This window comes from Magnolia sinica, chromosome 14, assembly GCF_029962835.1.
Source record: "Magnolia sinica isolate HGM2019 chromosome 14, MsV1, whole genome shotgun sequence".
Classification (NCBI taxonomy): Eukaryota; Viridiplantae; Streptophyta; class Magnoliopsida; order Magnoliales; family Magnoliaceae; genus Magnolia; species Magnolia sinica.
Window position 1 is genome coordinate 71,323,376 of NC_080586.1, and position 13,977 is coordinate 71,337,352.

The window sequence follows — 13,977 nt, forward strand, 5'->3', positions numbered from 1 at the left end:
AGAAAAGAAGAAAAAACGTGAGAGACTCTAAGGAAACAGAGGCCAAAGCAATACTCTAAGACTCCCTGATCGCCCCCAGGCCCACCTTATCTAGGAAGAGGAGCCCTCTGACTTGGGAAGGTAGATCAGAAAAATGACTAAAAAACATGGAAGCTTGGTTATCGCTCCCCAAGCGAGCTAAGGCATCCACTGGATCATTACCTTCCCTGAAAATGTGGGCAAACACAATCTGACCTCTCTGTTTAAACCTCTCAATCCTGTTGAGCCAGTAATACCATTTCCAACTCGAAAGAGCGGCCCCATTTAAGACCTTCACCACCAGTTGCGAATCAGACTCGACTACCACCTTAGTGAAGCCTCTTGAGAAGCAGAGGAAAAGCCCATCATGAACTGCATGAAGTTCCACCAAGCTGTTAGAACCAACATCAAAACCTTCCGAATGCGCATAGGAATTCACCCCTGTCACCTCAACAAGCCCCACCGCCACCAGACTTGCCCGAGTTACCTCTGGAGGACCTGTCAACGTTAACCTTAGCCCAGCCTCTATAAGGTTTGAACCACTTCACCACCGAGGGGGACCTCTCCCTATCTATGGGTGCCGCTGACAACAACGTCAACAGAGGAGGCAATCTTGGAGCCACTGATGGAAGACATCCACCAGGAGATATGTGTGATCAGAGCCCCTATAGTTGTGGGCTTCCCTTCAAAGATTGCAACAGTTCTAGCCTGCCAAACTTCCGATAGCAGCAAGCAAGGGACCGACTTCTGAATTGAGCACAACCTGCTGCCGGTTGGCTGAGAACTCCACCACTACGAAAATCTGGTATCAACTGAGCATGAAAACATAACATTGATGCTGAAAAACACCCCAAAGTGATTCCAGGCTGCTACAGCCAGCTCACTTTTGAGAAATATGTGCTGGCTTGTCTCCCCTGAATGACCTTGATTAGCACCGGTCCCACAATAAATACACTTAGATGCGAGATGAATTCCCTAGGCTTGGACAGCTGCATCCACCAGAATAGCTTTCTGCAAAACCTTCCAAACAAAAAGAGAAATCCTTGGGGGCATCTTCGCATGCCACACCCACCTAGCCCAACCTTTGCAAGGCAAACTCCATCTGCAAGAGGCCCAGGCTGAAGAGACTGAGAAGCTAGCCAAGGGGGTAAAAGGCCATAAAAGGGAATCAGGGCCTTCTAATAAATAGAATCCCTCATGGAAAATGAAATCTATGACTTCCTGGGGGAGGAAACCGAAGACCGCTGAGAGAGGGAGAGGGTCGTTCGTACCCAAAAACTGATGGACCTTCATAGACTGCAGATCGGCTGGAATAGGAGCAAGGGCTAAATGTTGAAGGGGCCCCAGTCCAGTCTATTTGGTGCACCAGAGACTGCAGTTACCAACGGTAAGTTTTCACTGCACCTTGGTCTCCGACAGGCATAAGTTCAGCAGGATTTTCTTCCACAGCGAAGAAGGTAGACCTGTAGAGCGCTCTAGGCCGGAATGGGACAGGTCCTGGGCATATTTGGCAAACATAAAGGATCCCCACAAGCTGTTATCCTCCCTGATTTTGATCGCCCATGCCATTTTAAGGCGGAACGCCTTCATGACCTCGAATAGCTTCCTAATGCTGATACCTCTTTCATCTTTAGGAAGAGAAATTGCCTTCCAGCTCTTCCAACGCAGCTTCCTCTTGACGTCTGCCCATCCCCAAAAGAAATTGGCAAATCGTCTTTCCAGCGACAATAAGACCTGAGAAGGGAGATGCGCTGCTGCCATCGCATGAACCGGGATACTCCCTAGGACATGTTTAACCAAAACAACTCTACTAGCCTGAGAAAGGCACCTCGCCTGCCACCCTCTGATTCAGCTCTCTACCCTGTCAATCAGAGGCTAAAAATCTGTAACGCCCTGAAATTCGGGGGTCGAGCATAACTCAGCTCCCGAGTTCCAAAACATCACTTATGCAACATAATTAATGAGAGATGTATGTTGACTGTATTAGTGCATAAAACATGGAATAGATTAAGCCAAAACACAGATATGATTCAGGGACAAGTGAATAAAGCAAGCGGAAGACTTATAGTAAAATGTGTACAAATGTAAATCCCTGAATTACATATACAAGCCAGATCGTGTAGAAGTGTTATTTAACAAAATTATAAGTATCAAATTATATCATTTCAGTTCCCAAAAATAATCCTAGAGATCTCGCGCATCAGACCCAGGCTCGCTAGAACCCTTCTGAAAACTGCATATAAGAGAAGGCAGCCTCGTCGTCATCCAGCTCCCGATCTGCCTCAGACGTCGCATCCACATCTGCAACATCAGGGCCTAAGACAGAGTCTGGTGGGTGTGTAACACCGCCCTAGAAACGTGAGAGTGAGTGATCAACTCAGTGGAACAATAAGGCACTGGTTAACATGTTATCAGTTCAATCAAACAGTAGTGATAAAGCAGGATAAGTAAATAAATCCTAAGTACTCTTGTTAATGCAAGGATGTATGCAATATGATGCGTGCCCTCACACGTACACCCTCAGCGTCTTCATCTTACGTTACGCATGACATCGCCTCAAAGTGCGCCACATCTACAAAGCACATGCAAATGCGGTGCATGGATATGATTACCAAGTTGTTATTAGTCCATTTCACACAACAGGATTGGAAAGCTAAGATACCTTTCTCATATCACCATCCAAACAGTAATCCATACTAGGGTTGTCAATCCTAGATATCTCATACGATCATATGTTTGAGGTCGTAGCAAAGGGCTCGTCACCAATCAATGCACGCCTTCCATGCCCTTACTACCACAGATCGGCTCGTCACCTCATTGCGGTATCCAGGTATGCTCGAGGTCACTACAAAGGGTTCGTCACCAATCAATGTAGGCTGACAACACGAATATAGTGTCCCATACCACCATAATCGGCTCACGAGTTTAGTTGCTCATTGGTCACTACGGGGAGGCTCGTCACCCCAGCGTAGGCCGACAGCTCAACCACGGTGTCCCATACCACCATGTCTGGCTCATGAGTCTTAGCGGATCAAGTACCATAGTTAATAGGATTTCACTGGTAAGTTCGGTACCCTAGATTCAAGCAATAGCATCCATACATGGTTAACATACAACGGACAATCGGGTTACTTGACGAACTCGACTAGCATGAGCGCACATTGAATTGAATGACATAGAGTGCGCAAACACTCCGCGTGGCCAAACCACTGCCGACAACTCTAATACGACTCGGGTTCGTCTAATACGTCCTACGTGGCGAAAGCAATCTCAATCACGAATATAGGGTCAATTACCGATTTCCTGGACTAAGGCATAGTCCCAAACATCTTACACTACTACAGATATTTATATGGAATGTAAAACAGTAATGGAACAACAACTCAAATCATGGTACATCAACACTTGAAGAAATATCAACTTAACATAAATGTAAGCATAGGAAATGCTTGAATTTAGATAACTTGGAATGTAACTGCATAAAGGAAATTATGCGCAACAATGGGAGTATTGAGAATCACTTCTCAACGCCCACAATCAGTGTAATAAGTTACACTTTAGATCATTCATGCATTTCTACAAACACTTAGCATACATGGAACAACATACATGACGTATGTTGAAAATACATGCACTTAGACAAATCCTTTTACTAAGGAGTTGCCATACATGCATCTAGCATACACACATGACAAATAATCATGGCAAACATAGGTGCATATTTTATACGTATACGGTACTTTATAAATACACATAGAATACACAAATCTCAATATAGCACATGCATATCGGGAAAGCAATATAAACACAACATTTGGCATGTGAAATCTCATCCATAACAAGAATAAATCACTAACTGGCGTTGAAAGCCTTGAAAACCATAACCTATACACTTAAAGTTTGCACCTTAAGCGAAGAAAGAACCACCGAACTGATTTAGACGAGTTGTCTTCGTCAACGGCGCTAGAATACCCTAAAATAAGGATAGAAATGAGATACAACAACACCAAAACTAATCTAAGCTCTAACACAGGTTAGGGTTAGGTTAACTTACCCCAAAAGAACTCAGAATCGTCAGACTAACGATTCAAAGTGAAGGTTCAAAGGTGAAGAAGAACAAGGAAGAAACCAAGATGATTCACCAAGCAATCTCTCTCACTAACTCTCTCTTTTCCACTCTCTTTCCAAGCTAGGGTTAGAGAAAATCGTATGGAAAAGAGGGCTAGGGTTTAAGGACTATAAATAGGCCTTTTCTTGATGAAAATAACCCTAGGGACAAGGTATACTTAGGTTATAACCAAAGTAAGCCTTACTCGATCCAACGAAACACTTCTGGTGGGCCTATAACCACGAAAGGTCGGACTTAAGCTCATTGACCATGGATCTAGGTCAGGCTGAGTTTTCGTACCGACCGGCTCTTCAGATCAGCCGTGGCGGACCACACTCAATTCAACGATCACGAAATCTCGATCAAGTCCACAAGCACTAGGATATGCCTGGGCCAACCATCCTGATCAGAGGGTGAAATTGGGTCAGAATCCAACGGTCAGATAGCTTAAAATCGTCGCGCAAGCGACACGACTCAGATTCAATAAAAGCTTATTAAATTCCAACCGTTCTCACACTCTTCACTCCGAGCTCAACCAAATCGACTAGAACATCACATGGACTTGATTTTCGAGGTGAAAGTCAAGCCCAACTCAGTGACCGCAACAGCCTAAGATCATCGCCATCGGACTTTCGACGCGCGGTCCAGGTCCGATCCAGATCTTTCAAAAATTCCTTAGAACAACTGGATTTAGCGATGGATCCCAGATTTCAGAGTAATATAGCGCTCACTAGTCTACACGTTTAGAGCCATGCACAATTTAAAGTGATTGATGCGAATTTCACAAGCAATCGAGTAAAGCGCTAATTACCCCAAAACAACTACTTAAGGAAAGATTAGCACAAGAAAATCCAAGGTCGTTACAAAATCGCTCGCTCTGATCCTGCTAACTGCCATCGGGACGCCAAGGTAAATGAGAGACACCGAAGACTTGTAGATGCCTAGATATCTCTCGATGGACCTACTTTTGGAGATGGGAAGCTTACGAGAGCTTAAAAAGGAACTCTTGCGGAGATTTATAGTTTGCCCCGAAGTCGCTTGATAGGCATCTAGAAGAGTCTTAGTTGCCCGAAGCGACACTTTGCCCCCATTGAGGAAGAGTAGGGTATCATCCGCATATAGAAGGTGAGAAACCAAAGGACTCCCTCGCCTGAGCATGAAGGGTTGGCATAGACCCTGCTCCACCAAATTTTTGAGACCCCAACTCAACACTTTAGCTGAAATAATAAATAGACTAGGAGACAGAGGGTCCCCCTGCTGAAGACCTCTAGACGATTTGAAGAAACCACCCGCTTGACCATTAACTAGCAAAGAGAACCAACTGTTAGCCCAACAGTTCTCGACCATGTCAACCCATTGCGAGCTGAACCCAAACCGCTTCAAAACCTACTTGAGGAACCTCCAATCCACCCTATCATAGGCTTTCTCCATATCCAGCTTAAGCATGATGTTCCCGCCCCGAACTTTCCAGTTGATCTCTCTGAACAGCTCCTGAGAGATAACTATGTTCTCTGAGGTAGATCTACCTTAAATGAATGCCCCTTGTTCTGACGAGATTAGCGAAGGGAGCACCTGACTCAGTCTGGATGCAATGATTTTTGATAAAATCTTGTAGAAGCAATTACATTGACTGATTAGGTGGAAATCTGAGAATCTCTTAGGGGTTGCTGATTTAGGAATTAAACAAATTAAATAGGAAGAAACGGCCGTGGAAAGCTTCCTGCCTTAGAAAAGAAAGATAGCCGCCTTATGCAGGTCGGGACTAACTATTTCCCAACAGAAAGAGTAGAAAACTCCTGAGAAATCATTTGGCCCAGGAGCTCCATCAATTGGGATAGACTGGACTGCACATTGAACCTCCAAGAGGGATGGAGGAGCCATAATCATAGCATTATCCTCCATCGAAACTAGCAAAGGGAGCAAGTCTAAGATATCTAGCCCGGATGCACAATCGCCAGGTGAAAATTGATTTACAAAATGGGCCACTGTTGCATCTTTAATCACTTCTAGGTCTTCTACAAACTGACCCGACTCTAGCTCAATGCTTCTGATCTCTGCTCTTCTATGCCTCTCTGTAGCTGAAGCGTGGAAGAACTTGGTGTACCTATCACCCTCTTCCAACCAGTTAATCCTGAATTTCTTCTCCGATAAAATTTCTTGCATGAGCTTTAATTGACTTAGGTTGGCTGAAGCTGTAGAGAAACTGGTCTAAAGATCAATTTCCTAATCAGAATAAGCCGCAGGATTTTGCATTTTCAGCTCTACCTCGACCAATGCTTGTTTAGCCTGCCTCACTTGATTGAAAATATTTTCGAAAATCTCTTTGTTCCAGATCTTCAGCGCCTACTTAACCGATTTTAGCTTAGCTAGAACGTTGTAAATAGGATGGGAAGATTTGACCTGATTCCATGCCGATTTGACAACTTGATGAAACGATTCATGCCGAGTCCACATTCGCTAGAATTTGAATGGCTTTGGCCCCCCAGTCGATTAAGACGGGAACACCAGGAGAATAGGGGCATGGTCCGAGCTGATGAGGGGAAGGTGCTCGACTAGGAAGCCGGGGAACAGGGTGGACCAATTCACGTTGAAGAGGACCCTGTCCAGCCTCGCCCACACTCTGGTCGCACCCGCCTGGTTGTTGTACCACATGAATCGATTCCCAATGAACCCTGCATTGTTGATCGCGTCTGAGAAATCCGAGGAGCTTGTTCTATTTGTATCTCTATGACTTCTTCTCTCTGAGGCTTCTAATATCGCGTTGATTTCAAGACGATTTCAGGATTCCTTTTCTTTACTTCAAATCTTTGATTCTCTTCATTCCTCATTTGGTTTTCTTGGATCTTTGGCATGTGAATTATTCAATGTTGGTCTCCTAAGATCCATCCCTTGCCTTAGTGGTTCTTGAGCATCAAATCCATGTTTTTAGCACCCTTTTCAATTTAAGATCTTAAATTCACCTTGCAACACAAACATGATTAAAATAGAACATTAAGCATTATCATGTTCATAAAACCAAGTAATAAATAGGGGATAATGTGCAATATTTGACCCTCAACACAATCCCCAACTAGCATTTTGCTAGTCCCGAGCAAAGTATGCGAAAAAATATTTTGAGAACCACAGGATAATTTCTATAAGCTCAAGTGATTTTTTAAAAAAATCCAGATAATAGAATTCTAAAATACATCAATGTTGTGCATTACCTTCTCCTAAACTCTAGCACTCGATAAGTTTCGTAATCAAGTTCAAAGCATTAATCCATCAATTAGCAGGAATCAGGTGATATCATAGTCTTGAACCTGAATCCTTTTAATATAAATCGCAAGTACATGCCACTCACACAACTCTTCCTCGAGAATCTATCTTTTGCATAAAATCTGTAAATCCCTGTATTGCCTGAGCCAGCTCTTGTATGGAATTTTAAACCGGTTCCTCTTGAGGTTTCATTTGATTTAGATTTTGATTGAAGAAACCTTGAGGGGTAGCCGTTTGTCCATTCCTCCAACTAAAGTTTGGATGATTTTTCCAACCAGGATTGTACGTATTGGAGTTAGGTCTAGTAAAAGGTCTTTGATAGTTGTTTACGGCATTAGCTTGTTTATTCAACACTCCTCGAAAGGCGGGTATTGTAGGATAATTTTCAGTTGTATGAATGTTGCAATCACAGATGTCGCAAACAATTTCATTAACCTTATCCTTCTTTCCTTCCATGGCCTCAACTTTCCTTATGAGCTTAGTCACTTTACACTTGAGATCATCCTCTTCTTTCAAGAGATATAATCCACCTTTCTCCTTTAATTGAGTCGGCCTAGACGTGGTGTTTGATTTTGGGTAATAGTCCCAAGATTGTGTTTTTTCAGCCAAACTGTCGAGGTAGTCCCATACCTCGTCGACATCTTTATTAATGAACTCTCCATTACACATTGTCTCGACCATTTGGCGCATGGAAGATGTCAGTCCATCGTAGAAAAAATTTGTAATGCGCCACGTTTCAAATCTGTGTTGTGGGCATGAACTGACCAAATCTTTGAACCTTTCCCAACATTGGAAGAATGTTTCATCTTCCTTTTGGGCAAAGTTCGTGATTGCTTTTCTGAGGGTAATCGTTTTATGATGTGGGAAGAATTTTTTTATGAATTTCCTTCACATGTCGTTCCATGTGCCAATGGATCTAGGACGCAATGAATGTAACCACATCTTAGCTTTCTCTTTTAAGGAAAAAGGAAAGAGTTTCAGCCCAATTGTATCCTCAGATACATTAGGAAAACATAATGTAGCTATAATCTCATCGAACTCTTTCAAATGTAAATATGGACTTTCTGATTCAAGTCCATGGAATTTGGGAAGGAGTTGGATAACTCCTGGTTTGATGTCCATTTGTCCTGTGTTTTCAGAAAAAATCATGCATGAGGGCGTACTCACTCCCGTCGGTTGTAGATAATCTCGTAAAGTACGAGGCGGGGGTGCCTGTTGCACCTCATTCTCATCTTGCATCTCCACCCTGGGTGGAAGTAGAGGAGGTTGGTCTTCAGTCATAACTTCAATTAACTCAGGGGATTTCGAGTAGTGTCTAGTCCTACGATGGATAGTCAACCCCTCAACCAATCCTCCTTCAGTCAAGAGACGTCGAGTGTTGTCACGGGCCCACTTGGGCATGAAACACTCGCAGCCCTCAATCAAATTCGAAACGAAAAGAAAATCTAGAAAGAAATATAGAGTTGGAAAGAAATTACCAAATTGAAGTCCCTAAGTTAAAGACCTGCAAAAGAAAACAAACAAGTCAGTTTCTAAAGAGAATGTCTAAAATTAGAAAATCCTTAAAAAGAAATAGGTAAATTAGTTTTTAAAAGAAGAAAAGTCTAACTAGAAAGTAAATTACTAAAAAAGAACTGAAAAATAAAAAGTAGAGAGAAAGCTTACCGAATTAGAAATTTCTACCTTAAAAGCCTACAAATTAGGAAAGTTAGTTTCTAAACAAAAAGTCTACAAATAGAAAATTTCTAAAAAAAAATAATTTAGGAAACAAAGTTAGATTCTAAAAGAGTTAGAATTAGAAAGTTTCTAAAATTCAAACCCTAATTAAAAATAGAAAAAGTAGAGGAATTAAAAAGGGATTACCAATTTAGAAGTTTATGTCGGGGTCCTACAAAACAGGAAAACAGATTAGTTTCTAAAAACAGAAAAAATTATAACTTAAAATTAGAAAATCCTAATCTTAAACTAATCCTAAAACTAGTCAATTTCAGAAAAACGTAACCATCAATCCCCGGCAACGGCGCCAAAAACTTGTTCACTCCCCAAGTATAGGGTTGTGATGTAGTAATAAACTCGGTGAGACTGAGGTCGAATCCTAATGGACTGATACCTGTATGTTACCTGAAACTAGGTAGAAATAGGACTAGCCTAAGACGAAATCTAAATCCAATATAAAGTGATGAATAATGGTGAGAGATTAATCTAAAACTTAAGAAATTCAGAGGAAGAAAACTAGGGATTCAGAGGATCCACTTGTAGAGATCAGGGAGATCTTATGCCTGCATCAAGAATCATGGAAATTAAACTGAACTTACTTGACCTAGTTTTCACGAGATGAAAGGTATATGAATTAGAATGGATTCCATCACCAAACCATGCCCAGGAGACAAAGCAAATAACAGAATTAAACTAATTACCAACCAATTAACAATGCATGAAGGTTAGGAAGGATACCGTCATCCGACCATGTCCATGAGACGATGGTGAACAACAGGGCTTCCTGACGTTATAAACATCAAAAGGAAGGAACATGCTCAAAGCTATCGCAGATCTATTGTAATTTCAGTCACAACAAACCATAAAAAAATTGAAAGTATTCCTTTTAATTTGAACTAAAAATCAACATTAATCAGTCTAAACAAAAGGCACAAGCGAAGTCTCTCCCATCGGACTACAAGCTTCACCTCTTAGCCCTAGCTAAGAGGTTTAGCCAAACATGAATGGGCTGGACCCTTTAAACAAAACAATTAAAAAGAAAAAGAAAAAGAAAAGAGCAAGAAAAAAACAATCCCAAGCTTTTCTCCTCTCTTCCTGACGTGGGTCCCTGCCTTCCAATTGAATCCCCATTCTCTCCTTTTCTTCTCTCCTCTTATAAGCAACCGAAGACGGTGGCTGACTGATTTACGCAGAGAAAATTCAGGCTTTTTCCACAGCTACTTTCACAGCCGTGCGCAAGAATAAGAACCGACACTGCTGCCTGATCTAATCCGTTCAGTCAGCTTGGCATCAATCGGTTGTACCTTGAGAGGTGTTTGGACCGTCTAGGTGAAGGGACCGATCATGCCCATGATCACCGAACGGCCGCAAAGCACGTGCGTGCGTAAACAGGGCCTGCGGACTGAGCTGCGATGTTGGTGGGGCCCACTTCTTGGTGTTTCTTGTAAAATCCACCTCGTCCAACATTTTATTCTTGAAAAACTAGTCAGGGATGGCTGGTTTTGGATTAGATTCGGTGTGGCCCACTCAATTTATCTTACGGCAAAGATTCTGCCATCCAACGCTTTTGCAACTTATTGCTGGTAGTCTTCAGACAAAGAATCACCAGATCTTGGTTAAAATCCTCATACGATTCAAATGGACGGGTCGGATTAAGCTTTTGGACCATGATGATGGCCCACTGACGTTGCTTCCGCACTCCCTGTTTCTGTTTTTACACAGCAGGAAACGGAAATTCTGTTTTTGGTTGGAGTCGTGGGTCAAAGTCGGTTTGACCTGACTTTGACTGCAGTGCACGGCTAGTGCACCAATAGATTATGCACACACTGCTCGGATGGGGTCCACTGCAATGTTTCTAAGAAATCCAATCCATTCATCCCTTTTCTCTGCTAGTTTAAGTGGTTGAGCTAATGTTTGAAGCATATCCAAAGGTCAGGTGGGCCCCAGATCATTGATTTGGCAGGCTGATCTGTCCTTTGGCCCACTTTCAAAGGGATCCAATGGCTAATTTTTGACGTGTACGGTTAATTTATGGTCCTTAAGCCATATATGAAATTTCAAGTCGACAGATGGTGGAAACCTTGTGATCTTGCATTCGGGCTGTCTTTCGGGCCACTTGAGCTTCGGTTTCTCGAATTTCTTGCATCCCTGGCGTGCACATCCGTCGCTCTTGGTCTCCTAGGGTCCGTCGCTTGCCTTGGTGCCTTCAGATCGTTAAATCCATGCTTTTAGTACCCTTTTCCAGTCCAGGCTCGTAACACGTTGAACCTCCAAGAGGGATGGAGGAGCCATAATCATAGGATTATCCTCCATCGAAACTAGCAAAGGGAGCACGTCTAAGATATCTAGCCCGGCTGCACAATCGCTAGCTGAAAATTGATTTACAAAATGGGCCACTGCTGCATCTTTAATCACTTCTAGGTCTTCCACGAACTGACCCGACTCTAGCTCGATGCTTCTAATCTCTGCTCTTCTGTGCCTCTCTGTAGCTGAAGCGTGGAAGAACTTGGTGTTCCTATCACCCTCTTCCAACCAGTTAATCCTGAATTTCTTCTTCGATAAAATTTCTTACATGAGCTTTAATTGACTTAGGTTGGCTGAAGCTGTAGAGAAACTGGTCTAAAGATCGATTTCCTGATCAGAATAAGCCACATGATTTTACATTTTCAGCTCTACCTCGACCAATGCTTGTTCAGCCTGCCTCACTTGATTGAAAATATTTTCGAAAATCTCTTTGTTCCAGATCTTCAGCGCCTACTTAACCGATTTTAGCTTAGCTAGAACATTGTAAATAGGACAGGAAGATTCGACCTAATTCCATGCCGATTTGACAACTTGATGAAACGATTCATGCCGAGTCCACATTCGCTGGAATTTGAATGGCTTTGGCCCCCCAGTCGACTAAGACAGGAACACCAGGATAATAAGGGCATGGTCCGAGCTGATGAGGGGAAGGTGCTCGATTAGGAAGCCGGGGAACAGGGTGGACCAATTCACGTTGAAGAGGACCCTGTCCAGCCTCGCCCACACTCTGGTCGCACCCGCCCGGTTGTTGTACCACATGAATCGATTCCCAATGAACCCTGCATTGTTGATCGCGTCTGAGAAATCCAAGGAGCTTGTTCTATTTGTATCTCTATGACTTCTTCTCTCTGAGGCTTCTAATATCGCGTTGATTTCAAGACGATTTCAGGATTTCTTTTCTTTACTTCAAATCTTTGATTCTCTTCATTCCTCATTTGGTTTTCTTGGATCTTTGGCATGTGAATTATTCAATGTTGGTCTCCTAAGATCCATCCCTTGCCTTAGTGATTCTTGAGCATCAAATCCATGTTTTTAGCACCCTTTTCAATTCAAGATCTTAAATTCACCTTGCAACACAAACATGATTAAAATAGAACATTAAGCATTATCATGTTCATAAAACCAAGCAATAAATGGGGGATAATGTGCAATATTTGACCCTTAACACAATCCCCAACTAGCATTTTGCTAGTCCCGAGCAAAGTATGCAAAAAAATATTTTGAGAACCACAAGATAATTTCTGTAAGCTCAAGTGATTTAAAAAAAAACAATCCAGATAATAGAATTCTAAAATACATCAATATTGTGCATTACCTTCTCCTAAACTCTAGTACTCGATAAGTTTCGTAATCAAGTTCAAAGCATTAATCCATCAATTAGCAAGAATCAGGTGATATCATAGTCTTGAACCTGAATCCTTTTAATATAAACCGCAAGTACATGCCACTCACACAACTCTTCCTCTGAAAGTGATTCTACGGTTCGGTGCATTTTGGTCATACACCATTACCTGGATTTCATGAGTGCTCTAAAGAATTCGCCTAGATTCTCATAGGAAGCGGCCTCCACCTCCATACTCATATAGGTGAATTCCATCAAGTGTATGTAGCAACTGTATACACCACAAAATATATAACTATGGATCCATTAAGAGTTCTAAAAAATATATCCTTCTGTGTTGCTGCTCGCATTGTACACTATAGAAGGGGCTCATATAACTCAGTGCAATCGTCTACCTCGTGTCTTGTTGTTTACCCACTAAACCTATCTCATGGGATCTCCACTTGTATAGGTTGGGTTGCCGACACTGGCAGCTTATATATTAGGCTCAACCCCATTCCCTTCGATGTATCATTGACTAATCTTTTAGATAATCCTTTGATCAAAGGATCTGTCAGATTCTTTTCTGACCTCACAAAGTCAATAGATATGACTCCATTACGCAACATGTGTTTCACTATGTTGTGTCTGAGTCTAATATGTCTGCTTTTTTCATTATATATTTTACTCTTTATTTTTATTATAGCTGCTTGACAATCACAATGAATAGACACGGCCGATACAGGCTTTGGCCACAATGGTATATCGGCTAAGAGATTTCTAAGCCACTCGGCTTCTGATCCACTCTTTTCTAAAGCAATAAACTCAGATTCCATAGTTGACCGAGCGATACATGTCTGTTTGGTAGACTTCCAAGAGACTACTCCTCCACCCGAAGTGAAAACATATCCACTTGTGGATTTTGTCTCATCTGAATCACTGATCCAATTAGCATCACTGTATCCTTCTAATACAGCAGGATAACCATTATAATATAAACCATAGGCCATATTGCCTTTCAGGTATCTTAAAATCCTAAACGAGGCATTCCAATGATCTTTTCCAGAGTTATGTGTATATCTATTTGGTCTTCTTACTGCAAAAGCTATGTCTAGTCTAGTGCAGTTTCTTAGACACATGAGGTTACCAATTATTCTGGAATACTCTAATTAAGATTTACTATTTCTTATATTCTTCATAAGAGTCACATTATAATCATAAGGAGTACTGATAAGTAAACAATCAAAATGGT

The 13,977-nt window shown here is 42.0% G+C and overlaps 1 non-coding gene across 1 annotated transcript; it reads left to right on the forward strand.

Moving 5' to 3' along the window:
- The first annotated feature begins 8,123 nt into the window (after window positions 1-8,123).
- LOC131226327 (small nucleolar RNA R71) lies at window positions 8,124-8,230 on the forward strand. Its single transcript, XR_009161720.1, has one exon. It is a non-coding gene; the product is annotated as a small nucleolar RNA R71 (small nucleolar RNA).
- The last annotated feature ends 5,747 nt before the right edge of the window (window positions 8,231-13,977 follow it).